Below are 23,964 nucleotides of genomic sequence, written 5' to 3' on the forward strand. Positions count from 1 at the left end.
AGGAGGTGAGGGCCCTGGGAGAGCGGTGCCAGGAAAATTACGTCTCACTGATTGTCAACAGAACATTCAGTGAGACGTTAAAACCCTCACAAACCTTTACAGATGTACAATTGAGAGCATCCTGTCGGGCTGTATCACCACCTGGTACGGCAACTGCACCACCCACAACCGCAGGGCTCACAAGAGGGTAGTGCGGTCTGCCCAACGCATCACCGGGGGCAAACTACCTGCCCTCCAGGACACCTACAGCACCCGGTCACAGAGAGGCCAAAAAGATCATCAAGGACATCAACCACCCGAGCCATGGCCTGTTCACCCCACTATCATCCAGAAAGCGAGGTCAGTACAGGTGCATCAAAGCCAGGACCGAGAGACTGAAAAACAGCTTCTATCTCTAGGCCATCAGACTGTTAAATAGCCATCACTAACTGGTTTCCACCCGGTTACGCAACCCTGCACCTTAGAGGCTGCTGCCCTATATACATAGACTTGGAATCAATGGCCACTTTAATAATGGAACAGTAGTTAGTCACTTTAATAAGGTTTACATACTGCTTTACTCATCTCGTATGTATATACTGTATTCTATTCTATTGTATTTTAGTCAATGCCACTCCGACATTTCTCAATCTAATATTTATATATTTATTTTACTTTTAGATTTGTGTGTATTGTTGTGAATTGTTAGATACTACTGCACTATTGGTTAGGAACACAAGCATTTCGCTCCACCCGCAATAATGTCTGCTAAATACTGTATGTGTATGTGACCAATAAAATGTGATTTGATGAGCAGACATACACAAGTCTCTGAGCATTAAGTTAAAACATCGCCTTGATTTAATTTTATATTGATATTTTAGTTATTTAGCATGCGCTCTTATCCAGAGCAACTTACCATCGTGAGTACATGCATTTTCCTACTTTTCATACTGGTCCCCCGTGAGAATCGAACCCACAACCCTATAAGGTTCTATCTAAAAAAAATATTATTCTTAGTTCCGAAAAGTTCCGAAACTGCATTGGTTTGAATTGTGTAAGCACATTTTTATCTTGTATTATTTAAAAAAAACTTAACAACATGAATTACGGTATTTGCAAACCACACCCCCAAATATTCAAATGAGCACCCTTCTCTACATTATGAAGTAGCTGGGCTTGGTGTGGGCTAGTCTGTGCTGGGATTGTTGGGGGCTAGCCCATTTTGGGCTTGGTGTGGGCTAGCCTGTGTTGGGCTTGGTGTGAGCTGGACCGTGTTGGGCTTGGTGTAGGCTGGCCCATCATGGGCTTGTTGTGGGCTAGCCTGTGCTGGGCTTGGTGTGGGCTAGACCGTGTTGGGCTTGGTGTGGGCTGGTGTTGGCTAGCCTGTGCTGGGCTGGTGTAGGCTTGTTGTGGGCTAGCCGGTGTCGGGCTGATGTGGGCTTGGTCTGGGTTAGCACGCGTTTGGCTGGTGTGGGCTTGGTCTGGGTTCGCCCGTGTTTGGCTGGTGTGGGCTTGGTCTGGGATAGCCCGCGTTTGGCTGGTGTGGGCTAGGTCTGTGTTAGCCTGTGTTTGGCTGGTGTGGGCTAGGTCTGTGTTAGCCTGTGTTTGGCTGGTGTGGGCTTGGTCTGTGTTAGCCCATGTTTGGCTGGTGTGGGATTGGTCTGGGTTAGCCCGTGTTTGGCTGGTGTGGGATTGGTCTGGGTTAGCCCGTGTTTGGCTGGTGTGGGATTGGTCTGGGTTAGCCCGTGTTTGGCTGGTGTGGGCTTGGTCTGGGATAGCCCGCGTTTGGCTGGTGTGGGCTAGGTCTGTGTTAGCCTGTGTTTGGCTGGTGTGGGCTAGGTCTGTGTTAGCCTGTGTTTGGCTGGTGTGGGCTTGGTCTGTGTTAGCCCATGTTTGGCTGGTGTGGGATTGGTCTGGGTTAGCCCGTGTTTGGCTGGTGTGGGATTGGTCTGGGTTAGCCCGTGTTTGGCTGGTGTGGGATTGGTCTGGGTTAGCCCGTGTTTGGCTGATGTGGGATTGGTCTGGGTTAGCCCGTGTTTGGCTGGTGTGGGATTGGTCTGGGTTAGCCTGTGTTTGGCTGGTGTGGGATTGGTCTGGGTTAGCCCGTGTTTGGCTGGTGTGGGATTGGTCTGGGTTAGCCCGTGTTTGGCTGGTGTGGGATTGGTCTGGGTTAGTCCTTGTTTGGCTGGTGTGGGATTGGTCTGGGTTAGCCCGTGTTTGGCTGGTGTGGGATTGGTCTGGGTTAGCCCGTGTTTGGCTGGTGTGGGATTGGTCTGGGTTAGCCCGTGTTTGGCTGGTGTGGGATTGGTCTGGGTTAACACGTGTTTGGATGGTGTGGGCTTGGTGTGAAACAGCCCCTGTTCACCTTGCCCACGAAAGAACCACATGGGTCCAATGGGGTAATGTTTGCTGGGATGACACACACACATACTATCCACAGTAATGGCGTCCACAGCCATATTATGGCTAGGAAAAGCCCTACTCTACACCCTCACCAGACACCAGACAGTATCTTCCAACCAAAGACATGGGCCTGTATTCACAAAATGTCCCAGAGTAGGAGTGCTGTTCTAGGATCAGTTTAGTATTTTAAAGCACTCGTACTCTGAGATGCTTTGTTAATATGGGCCGGCCCATCTCTTCATGACCGTGGTGGGAAGATGCGGTCAAAGACTATACTGCAAGATTACAACTCTGCTTAGGGTGTTGTTGTATCGGACTGATTTCAGGCCCTTTATCAAACTCTCACAAATGCAGCATTGGGTGTGTCTGATCACATCTTCCATTGCTGGATATAAAGACATTGGGTGTGTCCCAATTAGTGCACGTACCAACATGTATAAAAGGCCATAGGGCTTTGGTCAAAAGTGCACAATATAGGGAATAGTGACGCAGACATGGTCACTCGCATGTATCCCACCAGGGTTATACATCTCTCCTTGTTTATGACTAGAACAACATGAACCTCCACAAAGAAGACCCTCCGTCATCATTCAACCCTTCATCCCAGCACTTTTGTTAGACAGACCGTAAAGCAGACTCTCTCTTTTCTTTTTGCACCGGGTCTGGCCATAGAAATGTGTTCCTCAAAGGAGGTGTGTAGCGGTAGAGTGCTTGTAGTAAAAGCAGAAATTTATAACAGGGTTTTTTCTCACAGGTAGAGCCTGAGGAGACGCTGGTGGACGGTGGGGGTGATAAGGGACATCATTAATTGACCTAGTGGATGTTTAAAGAACTAGACATCCCAACACAAAACAGTATACATGGGTGAAAGTCTTTGGGGCTAGGGTGAGTGCAGCCCGACTCGTTTTACATGTCCAGGAATCACAGCAATAGGCTGTTGGGTGCTGTGGCATAAACTGGCTGTCCTCAACCCCCCAGACCTGCAACGCAAGCTGGTGGACTGAGTGAGGGCGACAGTGTTGTATTTCCGTCCACGAAGGAGAACAGGGCCTGGTGGAACTGGAGAGCAGGGTGGCTGCATTCTGCCTAAAGGTGGAGCAGAGACTGCTGTACCATACTGATGTCGGCTGGAGGGATGAGGGAGAGCTGGCGGATTAGGGTTGGACCTGCAGCTGTTCCTCATGACGCTGGAGAGGCTGAGTACAGCAGGTCTCTCTGATTTTTACTCTGCAGTGCTGAGGGCCTGGCAGCTGCTAAGGCCCATACGGGAAGGGGATGGGGAGCCTGGGCTGTGGGTGTGGGAGGAGCCTATCTTCCACAACCCAGCCATATAAAATGATAAAAAAGTGTGGAGATGTTTCAGGAGATATGGTGTGTCGGGGGGCCGTCTGTACAGATGGGGAAGATGGGTTGGATATAAGGTTGTAGAAATGGTTAGGCTTTGGTTATTGTTATGTTTGGTGTTGTTTTGTATCGTGGGGTAGAAGGCACGGTGAGTATGCAGCTCAAGGGATATTTGTTTTTTTAAAGGGGAGTGGGGGGTTGAGGTTTTAATTAAATGAAATGAAGATGTATCATTAAAGAAATACAAAAAGTCTAAAGTCTCTCTCTCTCTCTCTCTGTCTGCCTGGTCTGCTGCGAAGGTCACTTTGAGCTGTGCCGGTGGCAGACTTCCAGAAATACCCAGACAGCCTCAGACCGTAGCCAGCATTGGAGTGTTTGTGACAGGGACGTGGGATAAGGACGGAAGGCTTGGGGTTCAGATTCCTGGAGCCCCACAGGGCTGATTAAAGAGCATATGGTTTTGGTGGCCCATGAGGGGAGTGTTGCTGAGTCCATCTGGCTGAAACAGCATCCTCTAGTGGACTGATCCTTCTCTACAACACTGGGGTAGAGGGAATGAATATGGAGGCCAGGGTGTTCCCTCTATCCAGTCCCACAGAGATAAGATGATACAATTTTCAGAGCCTGGATAGCAAGAAGGACATCTGGTGGAAAGGGGGGGGGGGATCAGGTGTCTGAAGCAGTATGTAGATTCCACATCGGACACGGCTACCCATCCTCACCCTTCTCATGCCTCTCCACCCATTTTTTACCCACCTCTCTGTCTGGATAATAGAAACAGGGTTGTTCAGTCTACCTCCCTAGAGTATGCCTGCTGCCTGCCAGTACTGTTATAAAGGGAGATGAACTAAATATGACAACCACTGGAACTCAATGTGCTTTTAGGTGAGGAGAGAGAGGAAGAGCAGATATAGACACCGAAATAGAGAGGGTGCTTCAATCTTATATATACAGTGGGGAGAACAAGTATTTGATACACTGCCTATTTTGCAGGTTTTCCTACTTACAAAGCATGTAGAGGTCTGTAATTTTTATCATAGGTACACTTCAACTGTGAGGTTGTTTGGTACAGAAACCTTTGTTTGCAATTACAGAGATCATACGTTTCCTGTAGTTCTTGACCAGGTTTGCACACACTGCAGCAGGGATTTTGGCCCACTCCTCCATACAGACCTTCAGGTTTCGGGACTTTCGCTGCGCAATACGGACTTTCAGCTCCCTCCAAAGATTTTCTATTGGGTTCAGGTCTGGAGACTGGCTAGGCCACTCCAGAACCTTGAGATGCTTCTTATGGAGCCACTCCTTAGTTGCTCTGGCTGTGTGTTTCGGGTCGTTGTCATGCTGGAAGACCCAGCCACGACCCATCTCCAATGCTCTTACTGAGGGAAGGAGGTTGTTGGCCAAGATCTCGTGATATATGGCCCCATCCATCCTCCCCTCAATACGGTGCAGTCGTCCTGTCCCCTTTGCAGAAAAGCATCCCCAAAGAATGATGCTTCCACCGTCATGCTTCACGGTTGGGATGGTGTTCTTGGGGTTGTACTCATCCTTCTTCTTCCTCCAAACACGGCGAGTGGAGTTTAGACCAAAAAGCTCTATTTCTGTCTCATCAGACCACATGACCTTCTCCCATTCCTCCTCTGGATCATCCAGATGGTCATTGGCAAACTTCAGACGGGCCTGGACATGCGCTGGCTTGAGTAGGGGGACCTTGCGTGCGCTGCAGGATTTTATTCCATGACGGCGTAGTGTGTTACTAATGGTTTTCTTTGAGACTGTGGTCCCAGCTCTCTTCAGGTCATTGACCAGGTCCTGTCGTGTAGTTCTGGGCTGATCCCTCACCTTCCTCATGATCATTGATGCCCCACGAGGTGAGATCTTGTATGGAGCCCCAGACCGAGGGTGATTGACCGTCATCTTGAACTTCTTCCATTTTCTAATAATTGCGCCAACAGTTGTTGCCTTCTCACCAAGCTGCTTGCCTATTGTCCTGTAGCCCATCCCAGCCTTGTGCAGGTCTACAATTTTATCTCTGATGTCCTTACACAGCTCTCTGGTCTTGGCCATTGTGGAGAGGTTGGAGTCTGTTTGATTGAGTGTGTGGACAGTTGTCTTTTATACAGGTAATGAGTTCAAACAGGTGCAGTTAATACAGGTAATGAGTGGAGAACAGGAGGGCTTCTTAAAGAAAAACTAACAGGTCTGTGAGAGCCAGAATTCTTACTGGTTGGTAGGTGATCAAATACTTATGTCATGCAATAAAATGCAAATTAATTACTTAAAAATCATGCAATGTGATTTTCTGGATTTTTGTTTTAGATTCCGTCTCTCACAGTTGAAGTGTACCTATGATAAAAAATACAGAACTCTACATGCTTTGTAAGTAGAAAAACCTGCAAAATCGCCAGTGTATCAAATACTTGTTCTCCCCACTGTATCACTATCAAATCTCCCCAATTAAAGACAAACATGTTGATAAAACTATATTTACCTGGAATTAAAGGCATACATTTTATGAAAAAGTGATATCTGGGATATGACATCAACATCACCTAGTTTATAGATACCAAGTCAGTTCAATTGTCTCTCAGTCGCAGCCAAATCCAGGACACACATCTAATACTGAACAAAAGTATAAACGCAGAATGCAACAATTTCAAAGATTTTACTGAGTTACAGTTCATATAAGGAAATCAGTCAATAGAAATAAATACATTTGGCCCTAATCTATGGATTTCACATGACTCAGAATGCACATGTGCATCTGTTGGTCACAGATAACCAGATCAGAAAAGCAGTCTGTATCTGGTGTGACCACCATTTGCCCAATGCAGCACAACACTTCTCCCTAGCATAGAATTCCAAATCAAATCAGTTTATTTGTCACGTGCTCTGAATACAACCTTACAGTGACGTGCTTACAGGCCCTAACCAATAGTGCAAAAAAGGTATTAGGTGAACAATAGGTAGGTAAAGAAATAAAACAACAGTAAAAAGACAGTCTATATACAGTAGCGAGGCTGTAAAAGTAGCGAGGCTACATACAGACACCGGTTAGTCAGGCTGATTGAGGTAGTATGTACTGTACATGTAGATATGGTTAAAGTGATTATGCATATATGATGAACAGAGAGTAGCAGTAGTAAAAGAGGGGTTGGTGGGTGGCGGGACACAATGCAAATAGTCCGGGTAGCCATTTCGTTACCTGTTCAGGAGTCTTACAGCTTGGGTGTAAAAACTGTTGAGAATACTTTTTGTCCTAGACTTGGCACTCCGGTACCGCTTGCCATGTGGTAGTAGAGAGAACAGTCTATGACTGGGGTAGGGCCTTCCTCTGACACTTCCTGGTGTAGAGGTCCTGCTAATTATGGCCTGCGGAACGTTGTCCCACTCCTCTTCAATGGCTGTGACAAGTTGCTGGATATTGGCTGAAAATGGAATACGCTGTCGTACATGTTGATCCAGAGCATCCCAAACATGCTCAATAGCTGACATGTCTGGTGTGCAGGCCATTAAAGAACTGGGACATTTTCAGCTTCCAGGAATTGTGTACAGATCCTTGTGACATGGGGCCATACATTTGTATGCTGAAACATGAGGTGATGAATGGCACAACAGTGGAACTCAGGATCTCGTCATAGTATCTCAGTGCATTACAATTGTCATAGATAAAATGCAATTGTGTTCATTGTCTGTAGTTTATAACTGCCCATACCATAACCCCACCGCCACCATGGGGCATTCTGTTCACAATGTTGACATCAGGAAACTAGCCCACACTACGCCAGGTGGCAGACATCGTGTATGGTTGAAACCGGGATTAATCTGGGAAGAGTACACTTCTCCAGCGTGCCAGCGGCCATCGAAGGTGAGCATTTGCCCACAACGCCATACTGCAGTCAGGTCAAGACCCTGGTGAGGATGACAGGCACGCAGATCAGCTTCCCTGAGACAGTTTCTGACAGTTTGAATAGAGATTCCAAAGCCCACAGTTTCATTAGCTGTCCGAGTGGCTGGTCTCAGACGATCCCGCAGGTGAAGAAGCTGGATGTGGAGGTCCTGGGCTGGTATGGTTACACGTATTCTGCAGTTGTGAGGCCGGTTGGACGTACTGACAAATTCTTTAGAACAACGTTGAACATTAGAATTATCTTGCAACAGCTCTGGTGGACATTCCTACAGTCAGCATGGCAATTGCATTGTGTTGTGTTGTGTGACTGCACATTTTAGAGTGGCCTTTTATTGTCCACAGCATAAGGTGCACCTGTGTAATGATCCTGCTGTTTAATCAGCGTCTTGATATGCCACACCTGTCAGGTGGATGGAATATCTTGGCAAAGGAGAAATGCTCACTAACACGGATGTAAACACATTTTTTCAGCTCATGAAACATGGTAACATTACTTTACATTTTTTTTTGTTGCAGCCAAATGGTCTACAGGTCAAAAGTAGTACACTATAGGGTGCCATTTGGGAATTGCCAGGCTGGTAACAACATTTTACATTTGATAATTTAGTTATTTAGCAGATGCTCTTATCCAGAGCAACTTACAGGAGCAATTAGGGTTAAGTGCGTTGCTTAAAACTTAAAACTTAAAACTGGTTGAGCTAACATAGGCTAATGCGATTAGCATGAGGTTGTAACTAACAAGAACATTTTCCCAGGGCATTGACATACCTGACTTTGGGAGAAAGCTTAAATTCTTGTAAATCTAACTGCACTGTCAAATTTACAGAACCTATTACAGTGAAATAATGCCATGCTATTGTTTGAGGAGAGTGCACAGTTTTGAACATGACAAAGTTATTAATAAACAAATGAAACACATTTGGGCAGTCTTGACACAACAGTTTGAACAGAAATGCAATGGTTCATTGGATCAGTCTAAAACTTTGCTCATATACTGCTAAATTGCAGCTGGGCTAGAATAATTCATTATGGCCTTTCTCTTGCATTTCAAAGATGGTACAAAATAATACAAAATAAGTGAGGTTTTTTCTTTGTATTACCGTTTACCAAATCTATTGTGTTATATTCTCCTACATTCCTTTAACATTTCCACAAACTTCAAAGTGTTTCCTTTCAAATGGGACCAAGAATATGCATACACTTGCTTCAGGGCCTGAGTTACAGGCAGTTAGATTTGGGTATGTCATTTTAGGCTAAAATTAAGAGGTTACAGCACTTCGACAGATTTTTCACCTAGTCTGCACAGGGATTCAAACCAGAGACTTTTTGGGTACTGGCCCAACACTCTTAAGCGCTAGGCTACCTGCCTCCAACAATTGCACCAACTGACCATGGAAGGGGTGGAAATTAACATGGGGTGGTCGTCGTTTTAGAGCTAAGCTCAGTCACATATAATATAGAGAGTGATAATAATGCCGTCTTTTTGTTGGCACTAAGTCCGCCATGGTTCGTTGAACAAAGCCTATGAGAAAATGAATGGAACTTTTGTAGGGTTTTTGGATAAACGCCGAAAATAAGGTCTGTGGTAAACACAGGCTTAGTAGGTCTTACTAGTTTTGTTCCAGGACTTTTTGCGAATTTTGAAGCATTTATTGTAATAAAGAAAACACAACGCACATACAGACTTCCTAATTCATAAAGGTGATGTTAACTGACTGATATTATATCACTGAACAAACCGTATATCAAAAGCCTGTGTTAATCTCAGACCTTATTTTCAGAGTTTATTCCAAAACCCTATTCTTTCCCCATTCATGCCTCCCTACCTGCCACAGGAGGTTGGTGGCACCTTAATTGGGGAGGATGGGCTTGTGGCAATGACTGGAGAGGAATCCGTGGAATGGTTTCAAATCCATGTATTTTAAATGTTTATTTAACTAGGCTTAACTTAACTAAGTCAGCTAAGAACAATGACGGCCGACACCAGCCAATCCCTGACGATGCTGGGCCAATTGTGCTCCGCCCAATGGGACTCCCAATCACGGCTGATTGTGATACAGCCTGGATTTGAACCAGGGTGTTTGTAGTGACACCTCTAGCACTGAGATGCTGTGCCTTAGACCGCTTTGTCACTCAGGAACAAGGTGTTTGATGCCATTCCATTTTCTACGTTCCGGCCATTATTATGAGCCGTTCTCTCCTCAGCAGCCTCCTGTGCTCCCTCCCTGCATCCCTCTCTCTCTGCCTGCCTGCATCCCTCTCTGCCTGCCTCTCTGCCTGCATCCCTCTCTGCCTGCCTGCCTGCCTGCCTCTCTGCCTGCCTCTCTGCCTGCCTGTCTCCCTCCCTCTCTGCATTCCTCTCTGTCTGCCTGCCTCCCTCTCTCCCTGCCTCTCTGTCTCCCTTTCTGCCTGCCTCCCTCTCTGCATCCCCGCCTCTCTGCCTGCATCCCTCTCTGCATCCCTCTCTCCCTCCCTCTCTCCCTACCTCTCTCTCAGTGTGTCTCAGTGCGATTCAGTGCGTGTTTCAGTGGGTGTCTCAGTGTGTCTCAGCGTGTGTCTCAGTGTGTGTGTTTCTCAGTGTGTGTGTGTGTCTCTCTGTGTGTCTCAGTGTGTCTCAGCCTGTGTGAGTCACCAGGCTGCTGCATTGCAGGGTTATCCACTCACAGCTGGCTCAATGCATGAGACAGGGAGCCCAGAGAAGGAACATAGGGGGGCATAGGGTGCTCAGATCCTATATGTGGATACTACAATAGGATGGTGGGCAGTGAGGGCATAGTGAGGTAAGGCTGCCAGTAAGACAACTGATTCATTCATTGATTTCACCATCTTCACACACATAGAAGTAAACAAATTGTTGATGTAAATCGACGCAAAGATCCCCATAGTAAATAAAGGGAACAGCTCCCTATAAAATGAATGGCTTTGACTATTTTTTCTAAACTGTTGTCCTTTTTTTCTAGTAGCAGTTAGAAGCAGCATCACAGACTAGAGAGGGCCTGTCTGTCTGTCTGTCTGTCTGTCTGTCTGTCTGCCTGCCTGTCGATCTGTAGCATTTAGCATCACATAGTAGGTATGGAGGGACCTCCCTGCCTGTATACTCCTGCAGGAGAGGCCCTGGTATCAGCATCTCATTTCCCCTGTCTCAGACTTGGAGGGCCCCGCACAGTAAAAGAGGGCCACAGAAACGTATTGTCCCTTTGTCACCACTGTAGAATTCCTGTCATAATAGTCCCCCCCCCCGACACTGTCTCTCTCTCTCTCTCTCTTCTCTCTCTCCTACCCTTCCCCCTTCTCACTCTTTCTCTTTCTCTACACTCTACCCCCTCCCTGCATTCCTGGCTCCCTCCGACCACTCCTCCCTGCCTCTGTACTCTCTCTCTCTCTCTCTCTCTTACTCACATAACCAGAGGGATCAAACACTCTCTCTCTGACTGTGAAGAAAAATAACAACAATGCTTTCTAATACTCAACCGGTGGAGCAATGTTACATAATTAAAGGTTCATTTTGAACCTTTACTAGCATCACTAGCACAGACAGGCTGCTGTCTACATACAGACTTGAAATCATTGGCCACCTTAATAAATGGAACAGTAGTCACTTTAATAATGCCACTTTAATAATGTTTAAATATCTGGCATTACTCGTCTCATAGGTATATACTGTATTTTATACTATTTATTGCATCTTAGCCTATGCCGCTCTGACATAGCTCATCCACATATTTATATATTCTTAATTCCATTCCCTTACTTAGATTTGTGTGAATTGGGTATATGTTGTGAAATTGTTAGATATGGCTGCACTGTCGGAACTAGAAGCACAAGCATTTAGCTACACCCACAACAACATCTAGTAAACATGTGTCACCTGAAGCTGCATGGCAAATGGACCAGGAACACAAGGAAAGCACAAAGGACAATGTCGAAGGACTAGTCAGCCCTTCCCCTTCTGAGGGGCCAAAATGTATCTCTCTATTCCAGTATACAGAGAACTGACTATTGAATATGTGATAGAATAATACTATAGTATCCATCCACCCTGCTGATCCTCAACACTGGTTCCCCACAAGGGTGCGTTCTCAGCCCTCTCCTGTACTCCCTGTTCACCCACGACTGCGAGGCCATGCACGCCTCCAACTCAATCATCAAGGCAGGCTTGATTACCAACAACGACGAGACGGCCTACAGGGAGGAGGTGAGGGCCCTCGGAGTGTGGTGTCAGGAAAATAACCTTGCATTCAACGTCAACAAAACTAAGGAGATGATTGTGGACTTCAGGAAACAGCAGAGGGAGCAGCCCCCTATCTACATTGACGGGACAGTAGTGGAGAGGGTGGAAAGTTTTAAGTTCCACGGCGTACACATCACAGACAAACTGAATTGGTCCAACCACACAGTGTTGAAGAAGGCACAGCAGCGCTGAAGAAATTCAGCTTGTCACCAAAAACACTCACAAACTTTTACAGATGCACAATCGAGAGCATCCTGTCGGGCTGTATCACCGCCTGGTACGGCAACTGCGCCGCCCACAACCGCAAGGCTCACCAGAGGGTAGTGAGGTCTGCACAACGCATCACCGGGTGCAAACTACCAGCCCTCCAGGACACCTACACCACCCGATGTCACAGGAAGGCCAGAATACTCTGGCCTAATAGGCATCTCTTTGTTCATGCTTTGTCCTCTATGTTAAGCTTAGGATCTACAGTTGGAAGTTTACATACACCTTAGCCAAATACATTTCAACTGAGATTTTCACAATTCCTGACATTTAATCCTAGTAAAAATTCCCTGTCTTAGGTCAGCTAGGATCACCACTGTATTTGAAGAAAGTGAAATGTCAGAATAATAGTAGAGAGAATTATCTTTTTCAGCTTTTATTTCTTTCATCACTTTCCTAGTGGGTCAGAAGTTTACATAAACTCAATTAGTATTTGGTAGCATTGCCTTTAAATGGTTTAACTTGGGTTAAACATTTCAGGAAGCCTTCCACAAGCTTCCCACAACAAGTTGGGTGAATTTTGGCCCATTCCTGCTGACAGAGCTGGTGTAACTGAATCAGGTTTGTAGGCCTCCTTGCTCGCACACACTTTTTCAGTTCTGCCCACACATTTTCTATAGGGTTCAGGTTAGCGCTTTGTGATGGCCACTCCAATACCTTGACTTTGTTGTCCTTAAGCCATTTTGCCACAACTTTGGAAGTATGCTTGGGATGTTTGTCCATTTGAAAGACCAATTTGCAACATAGCTTTAACTTCCTGACTGATGTCTTGGGATGTTGCTTCAATATATCCTCATAATTATCCTTCCTCGTGATGCCATCTATTTTGTGAAGTGCACTAGTCCCTCCTGCAGCAAAGCACCCCCACAACATGATGATGCCACCCCCGTGTTTCACAGTTAGGATGGTGTTCTTCGGCTTGCAAGCCTCCCCCTTTTTCCTTCAAACATAACGATGGCCATTATGGCCAAACCGTTCTATTTTTGTTTCATCAGACCAGAGGACATTTCTCCAATAAGTACCATCTTTGTCCCCATGTGCAGTTGCAAACCATAGTCTGGCTTTTTAATGGCGGTTTTGGAGCAGTGGCTTCTTCCTTGCTGAGTGGCCTTTCAGGTTATGTCGATATAGGACTCATTTTACTGTGGATATCGATACGTTTGTACCTGCTTCCTCCAGCATCTTCACAAGGTTGCTGTTGTTCTGGGATTGATTTGCACTTCTGCACCAAAGTACATTCATCTCTAGGAGAAAGAGCACGTTTCCTTCCTGAGTGGTATGACGGCTGAGTGGTCCCATGGTCTTTATACTTGCGTACTATTGCAAAACTATAGTTTGTTATTAACAAGAAATTTGTGGAGTGGTTGAAAAACGAGGTTTAATGACTCCAACTTAAGTGTATGTAAACTTCCGACTTCAACTGTATAAAATATTACTGGCCACTATGCACACACAAATTCGAGTCTGCCGCACACACACATACACACACACACAAACACACAAATGCTAGCGCACAAACGCTAACAAGCGTGAGCTCACATACACTCACTTAAACATTTACACACCGACGCACCCACCCACACACACACACTCACTCACTGTAACATTTACACACACAAAACCACACGAACACACACACACACAAGCCTACACACATACTCACTTAAACATTTACACCCACATGTGCACGCAGACACGCACGCAGGCACTCACACAAGCAAGCACAGAGGTTAGCAGCAGCAAATGCCAGCCTGTGCCTGAGCTAGAATAATAAAGAGAGAGTGAGTATATAACGTTTTTTGTTTTGTTTGGGTTTCATGGTCGTGCGTCATGTTCACTTCCTCTGGTGGAGCAGCTCTTCTCTTCAGCCCACTCATGGCTCCTAGCATTGGGAAGGCTACAGAAACAACAGACACTCACACATGCACCCACCCACACATAGCCATTTTACACCATTTCACAGTCTGTCTCTCTCTGTCTGCCTCTCGCTGTCTTTCACTGTTTCTCTCTGTCTCTCTCTGTCTCTCTCTGTCTCTCTCTGTCTCTCTCTCTGTCTCTCTCTCTGTCTCTCTCTCTGTCTCTCTCTCTGTCTCTCTCTCTGTCTCTCTCTCTCTGTCTCTCTATCTCTGTCTCTCTCTCTCTGTCTCTCTCTCGCTGTCTCTCTCTCTGTCTCTCTCTGTCTCTCTCTCTGTCTCTCTCTGTCTCTCTCTGTCTCTCTCTGTCTATCCCTGTCTCTCTCTCTCTCTCTGTCTCTCTCTCTGTCTCTCTCTGTCTCTCTCCCTGTCGCTAGCTCTATTTTTAGGGATTCACAATTATTTCTCTTAGTTCTTCTTCTTATTTTTTCCTTGACATAATCAAATATCTCAAGCATAGATTGGTAACTTTTTTTTTCTAATTTGGCACACAGAAACTAGAGGCCATGAGTAAATTGGTCCAAGAAAATGGCACCGATTGGCCTATTGGCTATTATAAGGTCCAACAAACACCCTTTGCTATGTAGGCCTAGTTAAATAAAGGTTCAATTAAAATCTTGACTTAGTTTGAGAAAAGCTCAGGGATTGGTTAAGAGATTAAGAGTTATTGATGAATCCGTAAATCTGATTATACATGTCCATTTCAATTCCTTTGTAAACCCACTCAACAGAGGCCTATCAGGTTAATGAAGCATGTTATGCTTGGCATTGATATCTTAAAAAATAAGGAACCAATTTACTTGTTTGACTATGTAACGCTAATGCTTAAAATAGTCATAGAAAGTATTATTCTCATGGACTAAAAGTCAGATTCACTCCAAATGTGGTGTTTCGACTCAAATTTTGTGTGCAAATTTGTTTACATCACTGTTAGTGAGCATTTCTCCTTTGCCAAGATAATCCATCCATCTGACTGTTGTGGCATACCAAGAAGCTGATTAAACCGCATGATCATTACACAGCTGCACCTCGTGCTGGGGTGGGTGGAAAAAGAGACCAGAGATGGCAGAATGGAGTCCTTGAGTTGGGGTGTAGGGTTTGAGAATAGCCTGAAGGTAGGGAGGGGCAGTTCCTCTTGCTGCTCTTTAGGCAAGCACCATGGTCTTGTAGTGGATGTGAGCTTCGACTGGAAGTCAGTAGAGTGTCGGGGTGACATGGGAGAAATTGGGAAGGTTGATAACCAGGAGGGCTGCAGCATTCTGGATAAGTTGCAGGGGTTTGATGGCACAAGCGAGAAGCCCTGCCAACAGCATGTTGCAGTAGTCCAGACGGGAGATGCCAAGTGCCAAGATTAGGACCTGTGCCGCTTCCTGTGTGAGGTAGGGTCGTACTCTACGGATGTTATAGAGCATGAACCTGCAGGAGCGAGTCACTGCTTTGATGTTTGCAGAAAACGACAGGGTGTTGGCCAGGGTCACACCAAGGGTCTTTGCACTCTGGGAGGGTGACACTGGGGAGTTGGCAATCATGACGGAGATTTTTTTGAGCAGGCAGGCCTTCCCCAGATGGAAGAGCAGCTCCGTCTTTTCGTAGTTGAGCTTGAGGTGGTGGGCCGACATGCAAGCTGAGATGTCTGCTTGTCATCGGAAAGGACTAGGGAGTTTTTTTAGTATAAAAATAAAAGGAATAGAGCTAAGCACTGGCAAAATCCTATAGGAAAACCTGGTTCAGTCTGCTTCCAACAGTGGGTGATAAATTAACTTTTCAGCAGGACAATAACCTAAACACAAGACAAAATATACACTGACTTGAAAATCTATGGCAAGACGTGAAACTGGGTGTCTAGGAATGATCAACAACCAACTTGACAGAGCTTGAAAATATTGTACAATCCATATATGCAAAGCTCTTAGAGACTTACCCAGAAAGACTCACTGATGCAATCGCTGCCACATTGATATTAGTGTATTTTGTGTAGATCATTGACATAAAATAAAGGCAATTAAATACATTTTATTCCCAACTTGAAACACAACAAATGTGGAACAAGTAAAGGGGTGTGAATGCTTTCTGTTTGCACTGTATGTAATGTTTATGCTCAAAATCATCTGCAATCATCTCCTCATGAACCATATGTACCTATGTTAGCACATATGCTAATGTTAAAAATTATTTCAAAAGTCTTCTTCACATGAACCATAAGTCAGATTGACTCCAGATTTGGTATATAGACTCAATGAATTAGCTTATAATGAATTTGAGAATGATTAGTTGCTGCATTCAAAGTCAGACACGCTACACCACTAGATGGCACCATATCACACCAGGGCTATGACAACAGAACCGATGGACATGGGGCCATGAACTGTGGTGGTTAAACCTTATGTACATGTCATTAGAAGCTGTGTGAATATAAGTCACTGCAACCTTAGATGGCTGCACCAGACCAGTTGGTGGCACTATAGATGTCATTGGCACCAGTGTCATCATATGATACAAGAGCAATAAGTATTTATCATGTGGACTTTGTCTCGTACAAATTAATGTTAGATATAAATTATGTAGACAAACAATGTGAAATGTCGTGATTACTATATCTGTATAATCACATATTGTTGCCCTATTATGTGGTCTGAATGGAGTAAAAGTGGATATTTTATCCAGGAAAATTAGAAACCAGAAGTCCATGCCGATTGTGCAGTCAGTGTATTACAGCTGTGAAAGTGTAATGTATTTTGGAATGCTAATGTGGAGTGTACCATTTGAGATATAAATCATGTACACAAACAGATTTTCACAAAATGAAGTCCCAGAATTCATTAATCAAATTCAACCCAAAATTAGTCAATTAATTAACATTAAGTCATGACTTTATAAATTACTACCTGCTACATTCAAAGATAACCAACCTACAGCACTAGTCTAAATGTCACTTGCGTCACCCTTGTGGTATTGAGAAATCAACATGGTAATGCTTTCACTGATTACACATAAAGGAAGATAGTTCCTACATGATAGAGTGCTTGCTTTGTTATCCAACTGATCCTGCATTCTTTCTGTCAAAATGTGAACCCCGTTCATTGCTGTTTGCAGCTATATTTTTTATTTGTGTTTTCACTATTTTTCTCTCTCTCCCTCATTTAGAGACAGTGGAAAAAGGCAAATCACAATCACGTCGATGGGACATCATTGATCAGCATTGTGAGGCTTGGTTTACCTGGTAAGGCGGCGTGGGACTCCCGGTGGTGAGTCAAGGTCTGTGCAGACACGTTCTCTATCGTCAGAAGTACAGTACGGGACAGGACAGAGATGACCAAAGAAAGACACAATAACAAGGGACAACTTCCTATTCACACCTGGAAAGAAGAAAGGGTGGATAAGTTTAAGTAAGACTGGACTAATATACTATAGTACATGAACATACACATTTAGGCAAGGTATAGACAGTCAAGTGTGTACATACAAACAGAGAGTAAGTGGGAGAGAGAGAGCGAACAATGTTCTCATCCAAAAGATTTCCCCTTACTGAGCACAGTCCAAAAACCTTGTGTTTGTTTATTTCATATCTTGGCAAGAGATGTAATCCATTTCCCTCCCAGAAGTTAGAAAGAAAGAAACATTTCATTTTCACATGTATTTGAACATGTATTAAAACAGGAAGCCTAGTGGTTACAGCGTTGGACTTGGAACCGAAAGGTTGCAAGATCGAATCCCTGAGCTGACAAGATAAAAATCTGTGAGTCTGCTCCTGAACAAGGCAGTTAACCCACTGTTCCTAGGCCGTCATTGAAAATAAGAATTTGTTCTTAACTAACTAGCCTAGTTAAATAAAATAAAGGTAAAAAATTACAACTTTTTATTTGACTTTTTAAATGTTTTAAGGTTACTTTCACTTCAGCCAGCCCAGTTCCCTGGTGGCATGTTGTGTTGTGTGGGTTGTTGTCTGGTATTGTAGTCAAATGAAATTGTATTTGTCACATGCTTCGTAAACAACACGTGTAGACTAACAGTGAAATGCTGAAATACGGGACATTCCCAACAATGCAGAGTGAAAGTGAATAGAGAAATAACAGAAAAGTAATAATATGTAATAATATATGCACAATGAATAATGATAACTTGGCTATGTACACAGGGTACCAGTACCAAATCGGTATGCAGGGGTACGAGGTAGATACAGTATCTACATATAACTAGGAATAAAATGACTACGCAATAGGATAGATAATTAACAGTAGCAGCAGTGTATGTGATTAGTAAAAAAAAATGCAGATGCAGATAGAGTCAATGCAGATAGTCCGGGTAGTTATTTGGTTACTATTTAACTAACTATTTAGCAGTCTTATTGCTTGGCGGTAGAAGCTGTTCAGGGTCCTGTTGGTTCCAGACTTGGTGCCGTTTGCCGTACGGTAGCAGAGAAAATGACTTGAGTGGCTGGAGTCTTTGACCATTTTTAAGGCCTTCTTTTGAAGGTCCTGGATGCCAGGGAGCTCGGCCCAAGTGATGTTCTGGGCCGTGTGCACTCCCCTCTGTTGCGTCTTGCGGTCGGATGCCAGGCAGTTGCCATACCAAGCGGTGATGAAGCCAGTGGTGCTGCTGTAGAACTATTTGAGGATCAGCGGGCCCATGCCAAAACTTTTCAGCCTGCTGAGGGGGAAAAGGCATTGTCGTGCACTCTTCACAACTGTGTTGGTGTGTGTGGACCATGATAAATCTTTAGTGATGTGGATGCCGAGGAACTTGAAGCTCTCGATCTGCTCCACTACAGCCCTGTCGATGGGGGAGTGCTCGGCCCTCCGTTTCCTGTAGTCCACGACCAGCTCCATTGTCTTGCTGATGTTTAGGGAGAGGTTCTTGTCCTGGCAACTCACTGCCAGGTCTCTGACATCTTCCCTATAGGCTGTCTCATCGTCGTCAGTGATCAGGCCTACCACCGTCGTGTCATCAGCAAAATGTAAGTTGGTGTTCAAGTCGTGAGTGAACAGGGAGTACAGGAGGGGACTAATCACACACCCCTGAGGGGACCCGGTGTTGAGGATCAGCGTGGCGAATATGTTGTTGCCTACCCTCACCACCTGGGGGCATCCTGTCAGGAACCAGTTGCAGAGGAAGGTGTTCAGTCCCAGAGTCCTTAGCTTAGTGATGAGCTTGGAGGGCACTATAGTGTTGAATGCTGAGCTGTAGTCAATGAACAGCATTCTCTCATAGGTATGTCTCTTGTCCAGATGGGAGAGGGCAGTGTGGAGTGCAATAGAGACTGCGTCATCTGTGTCTTGTTAACCCCCCCCCCCAGTGATCTACCCATACAGCTGACATGACTTACATAATTTTCCCCATTGACAGGGATGGCACATGAGGGAATCAAATACATACTGCTTGATAGCACCAGGCTCTAACCCAGTGAGCCATTGGAACCAGAGTGAAGTTAGACAAGTTGCACTGAGTTCATCAATATTAATCCCATCCTATCTGAGAGACAGCCATCCTATTCTTCTACAGACAGATCTATCTCATCCTAGAGAGCATGGTAGACTGGCCCATCCTCAATCCCATTCCCATCCTCTCCCACTTCACATAGTACACTTCACAAGACGGCTCACTTTCCCTTGAACACCCCCCCCCCCCCCCCCCCCCCCACAATTAAATAGAACAAGAGCCCCAGAAAGAGAATCCTTACGTTGACAGTCTCTGTGTTTCTGATTCCAACTTGGCTCATCTCTCTTGCAGTAGGAATACGACAGATGGTTGTTAGCATGCACCCAGCATCACCCTGTGAACTGTTGTCTCATCCTCTTTCTCTACTGCAGTGATCTTAAATACGCGACTCAGAGGAGAGACTCACAGTCATGCTGTTTGCCTGGTCTTCACGCGCCCGGCGACGTGTGTTTACCTCACACACTCCTCCTCGCTTGCAACCTGAGAGATCATACACCCTGTGTGTTTCAGGTTTTCATGTGAGCAGCTGCTAATACATGCTGCAGTACTGTAGGTAGAGTAGTTTATACAGTGGGGACAACTATTGTATTTTTTTACAGGAAATCTCATGAATTTACAATCTCTCTCTCTCTCTCTCTCTCTCTCTCTCTCTCTCTCTCCCTTCATCTCTCTCTCTCTCTCTCCATCTCGCTCTCTTCATCTCTTTCTTTCTCTCTATTCTCTGTCCAATCTCTCTTTCCCTCTCCTCTCTCTCTCTATCCCTCTCTTTCTCCCAAAGAAGAAAAGAGGAATTGATCACTCACTGCCGTAGAGTTGCAAAAGAAAGCTTGTTTGCACTTCCAGACTCCTTAGAGGATGACTCCAGATATGCTGTTGCCTTAGATGACTTGGTTTGGATGCCTGTTTACTTGACAGCTCATTGCAAATGAACACACTAGGTATATCAGTGACAGACATGAACTGCAACCCCATGCAAACCCTAGTGTGACATTAGGTGTACAGACATCAAATTGCAAACCTTTCTAGTGACAGTGGCTACTGGAGTAACTCTTCTGCATCCAAACAATGATGACTACATACTGTAAGTTCACACAAATAACTCCAGATGAGGTTATATTGGAGAACCGCAGTCCAATGCACTAGATTCTACATATGGTTATGTTTTTATATGGAAGAGCAAAGGAGTATGACAAATACCAGCAGCATGTCTTTGGGTAGCCGATATCATACATCGAGGAAGAAAAATACACAGTAGGTCTATATTACTGAGAGGTTAGCCAGGATAGTTAATGATAATGTTCGATTAGCACATCATTAATCAGACTCAGCAGGCAGCCTCCCCTAGAGTAGTCTAAAACACACACACGCACACACACGCACACGCACACACACACACGCACACGCACACACACACACACCATGGGATCATACACTGGGATCACCCTGTGTAAATAGAGATGTATGTGATGACCCGGTGTGACTTCCTCTCCCTCTAGTAAGTCATCTTCACCCCCAGGGGCTCTTTACTTCATGCTGCATCAATATAATATTATTATCAACCCACCAGGCCTCCATGGGATAATTTCATGGAATAATATCAACCCCATCACTACGCCTCCAGCAGAGAGACCACACAGGGTAGGCCTACAGAGAGTGAGTAGGTGGAGAAAACACAGTCTACCGTTCGTTCACCATTTGTTCATTTGCTGATGGAGTAGTGTATTTTAGGGACCACCCCGCGGTGGGTGCCTGACTGCTGACATTTTCACCCGTTTCTACATGTAGAATCGTTTTGCACAAGGTTTGCTAATTATGGCCGGCACTCTGTTTAGAGGTGCTATGTACTCTCGGCCGGCAAACACTACCAGTGTGTCCGAGCTTTAAGATGTGTATTAGGCCTAGTACTTCCTTCCCATGACTGTAATTTACTTTCTGCAAGGTGCCAGACCATCAAGCTATGGGTACAGACCAGTAACCCATTTTCCTGCTTATCAGTATGGTGAGGGAGAGAGGGAGGAAGGGAGAGAGAGAGGGGGGGGGGGGGTATTGAGAAGGAGGGAAAGGGAGAAGGACAGAGGGAGGGAGAGGGAGAAAAGGGGGAAGGGAGAGAGAGAGAGAGGGGGGTTATATAGAGAAGGAGGGAAAGGGGAGAGGGAGAATGACAGAGAGAGGGAGGGAGAGGGAGAGAAGGGGGAAGGTAGAGAGAGAGGGGGGTATATAGAGAAGGATGGAAAGGGGAGAGGGAGAATGACAGAGGGAGGAAGAGGGAGAGAAAGGGGAAGGGAGAGAGGGGGGGTATATAGAGAAGAAGGGAAAGGGGAGAGGGATAATGACCGAGAGAGGGAGGGAGAGGGAGAGAAAGGGGAAGAGAGAGAGAGGGGGGGTATATAGAGAAGGAGGGAAAGGGGAGAGGGAGAATGACAGAGAGAGGGAGAGGGAGAGAAGGGGGAAGAGAGAGAGGGGGGGTATAAAGAGAAGGAGGGAAGGGGAGAGGGAGAATGACAGAGAGAGGGAGGGAGAGGGAGAGAAGGGGGAAGGGAGAGAGAGGGGGGGGGGGTTATCTAGAGAAGGAGGGAAAGGGGAGAGGGAGAATGACAGAGAGAGGGAGGGAGAGGGAGAGAAGGGGGAAGAGAGAGAGGGGGGTATATAGAGAAGGAGGGAAAGGGGAGAGGGAGAATGACAGAGAGAGGGAGGGAGAGGGAGAGAAGGGGGAAGAGAGAGAGAGAGGGGAAGGGAGAGAGGGGGGGTATATAGAGAAGAAGGGAAAGGGGAGAGGGAGAATGACAGAGAGAGGGAGGGAGAGGGAGAGAAGGGGGAAGAGAGAGAGGGGGGTATATAGAGAAGGAGGGAAAGGGGAGAGGGAGAATGACAGAGAGAGGGAGGGAGAGGGAGAGAAGGGGGAAGAGAGAGAGAGGGGGGTATATAGAGAAGGAGGGAAAGGGGAGAGGGAGAATGACAGAGAAAGGGAGGGCGAGGGAGAGAAGGGGGAAGAGAGAGAGAGAGGGGGGTATATAGAGAAGGAGGGAAGGGGAGAGGGAGAATGACAGAGAAAGGGAGGGAGAGGGAGAGAAGGGGGAAGAGAGAGAGAGAGGGGGGTATATAGAGAAGGAAGGAAAGGGGAGAGGGAGAATGACAGAGAGAGGGAGGGAAAGGGAGAGAAGGGGGAAGAGAGAGAGAGAGGGGGTATATAGAGAAGGAAGGAAAGGGGAGAGGGAGAATGACAGAGAAAGGGAGGGAGAGGGAGAGAAGGGGGAAGAGAGAGAGAGAGGGAGGGAAAGGGAGAGAAGGGGGAAGGGAGAGGGAGAATGACAGAGGGAGGGAGGGAGAGGGAGAGAAGGGGGGAAGGGAGAGGGAGAATGACAGAGGGAGGGAGGGAGAGGGAGAGGGAGCGAGAGAGGGGGGGGGGGTAATAGAGACCAAAGAGGGCCTTGTCTAGGACATTACATCATTGCCCCACCTGCTGCAGTGGCTGTTTCGACACAGTAACCAGTTAGCTACCTCTGCTCACACACACGCACACACACACACACACACACACACACACACACACTTGTTCTGAGCTGGGGGCTGTGGGCCTCTCTTTAGGTCCAATCCACTCCCCATTGATTGGTTATGCGTGTGCCTGCCTCTATGCTGCTGCAGAGGGGGGCTGGGTGACTGAGAGGAAAGAGGCTAAACGAATAGTTAATCAGAAATGTCACTGCTGATTTCACTCATGGGAGGGCTGGATGAAGGGAGAGAGGGAGGGAGAGAGAGAGAGAGAGAGACAGACAGAGAGAGAGAGAGAGAGAGAGAGAGAGAGAGAGAGAGAGAGAGAGAGAGAGAGAGAGAGAGAGAGAGAGAGAGAGAGAGATGCCTAATCGATACTCAGTGCTCAGGCATTTTGTGTGTGACGGGGATGAAGGACATATTAGCAGAAGTGAAATCTGCCTGAATGTCAACAACCACCTGGAAAAGTTCAACATGAAGGGAGCTGTTACAAAATATATAACGAGAAGACTAAGGCTACATCTGAAATGGCACCCTAATCCCTACATAGTGCACTCCTTTCGACCGTGACCTAAATAAGTAGTGCACTACATAGGACATAGATTGCCAAAGGGAGAAAAAAAACATACCTGCAGCGAACCATAAGAAATGATCCACCTGCTCCGTCTGATCTGAACCTAGAGGGAGTCGTGTGTGTTCCGTCCTCCCTCATACACCAACGAGAGAGAATCCTGGCTGGGTTGTGTGCGTCTAGACAGTCTCCTTCACTGTCATTTTGGCACAGACCGTGTGTGTCTCCCCCCCAACACACACACTCAAAAGGCCCTCTCAATGCCAAACCATAAAACGTAGAAACAGTATGCTGCTGTGATAAAACATACCTCGTTTGGCTACAACTACATGATCCTCAATAATTATGCCAAACACAAACATTGAAACAGAAGGCAGTAAATGAGAGGGTGTGAAGAAAGAACGAGAGAGAGAGAGAG

At 45.9% G+C, this 23,964-nt stretch overlaps 1 protein-coding gene across 10 annotated transcripts in view; it reads right to left on the bottom strand.

The window, feature by feature from the left end:
* Positions 1-23,964, bottom strand: part of map2 (microtubule-associated protein 2) — a 123,901-nt gene that overhangs the window by 57,817 nt on the left and 42,120 nt on the right. For all 10 annotated transcript variants that reach the window (XM_036974805.1, XM_036974803.1, XM_036974804.1 and 7 more), the window contains exon 3: positions 17,268-17,406. The gene's annotated coding sequence lies outside the window, so the exon portion shown is untranslated. The remainder of the gene's footprint in view (positions 1-17,267; positions 17,407-23,964) is intronic.

This window comes from Oncorhynchus mykiss, chromosome 3 (assembly GCF_013265735.2).
Source record: "Oncorhynchus mykiss isolate Arlee chromosome 3, USDA_OmykA_1.1, whole genome shotgun sequence".
In the NCBI taxonomy this organism is placed as follows: Eukaryota; Metazoa; Chordata; class Actinopteri; order Salmoniformes; family Salmonidae; genus Oncorhynchus; species Oncorhynchus mykiss.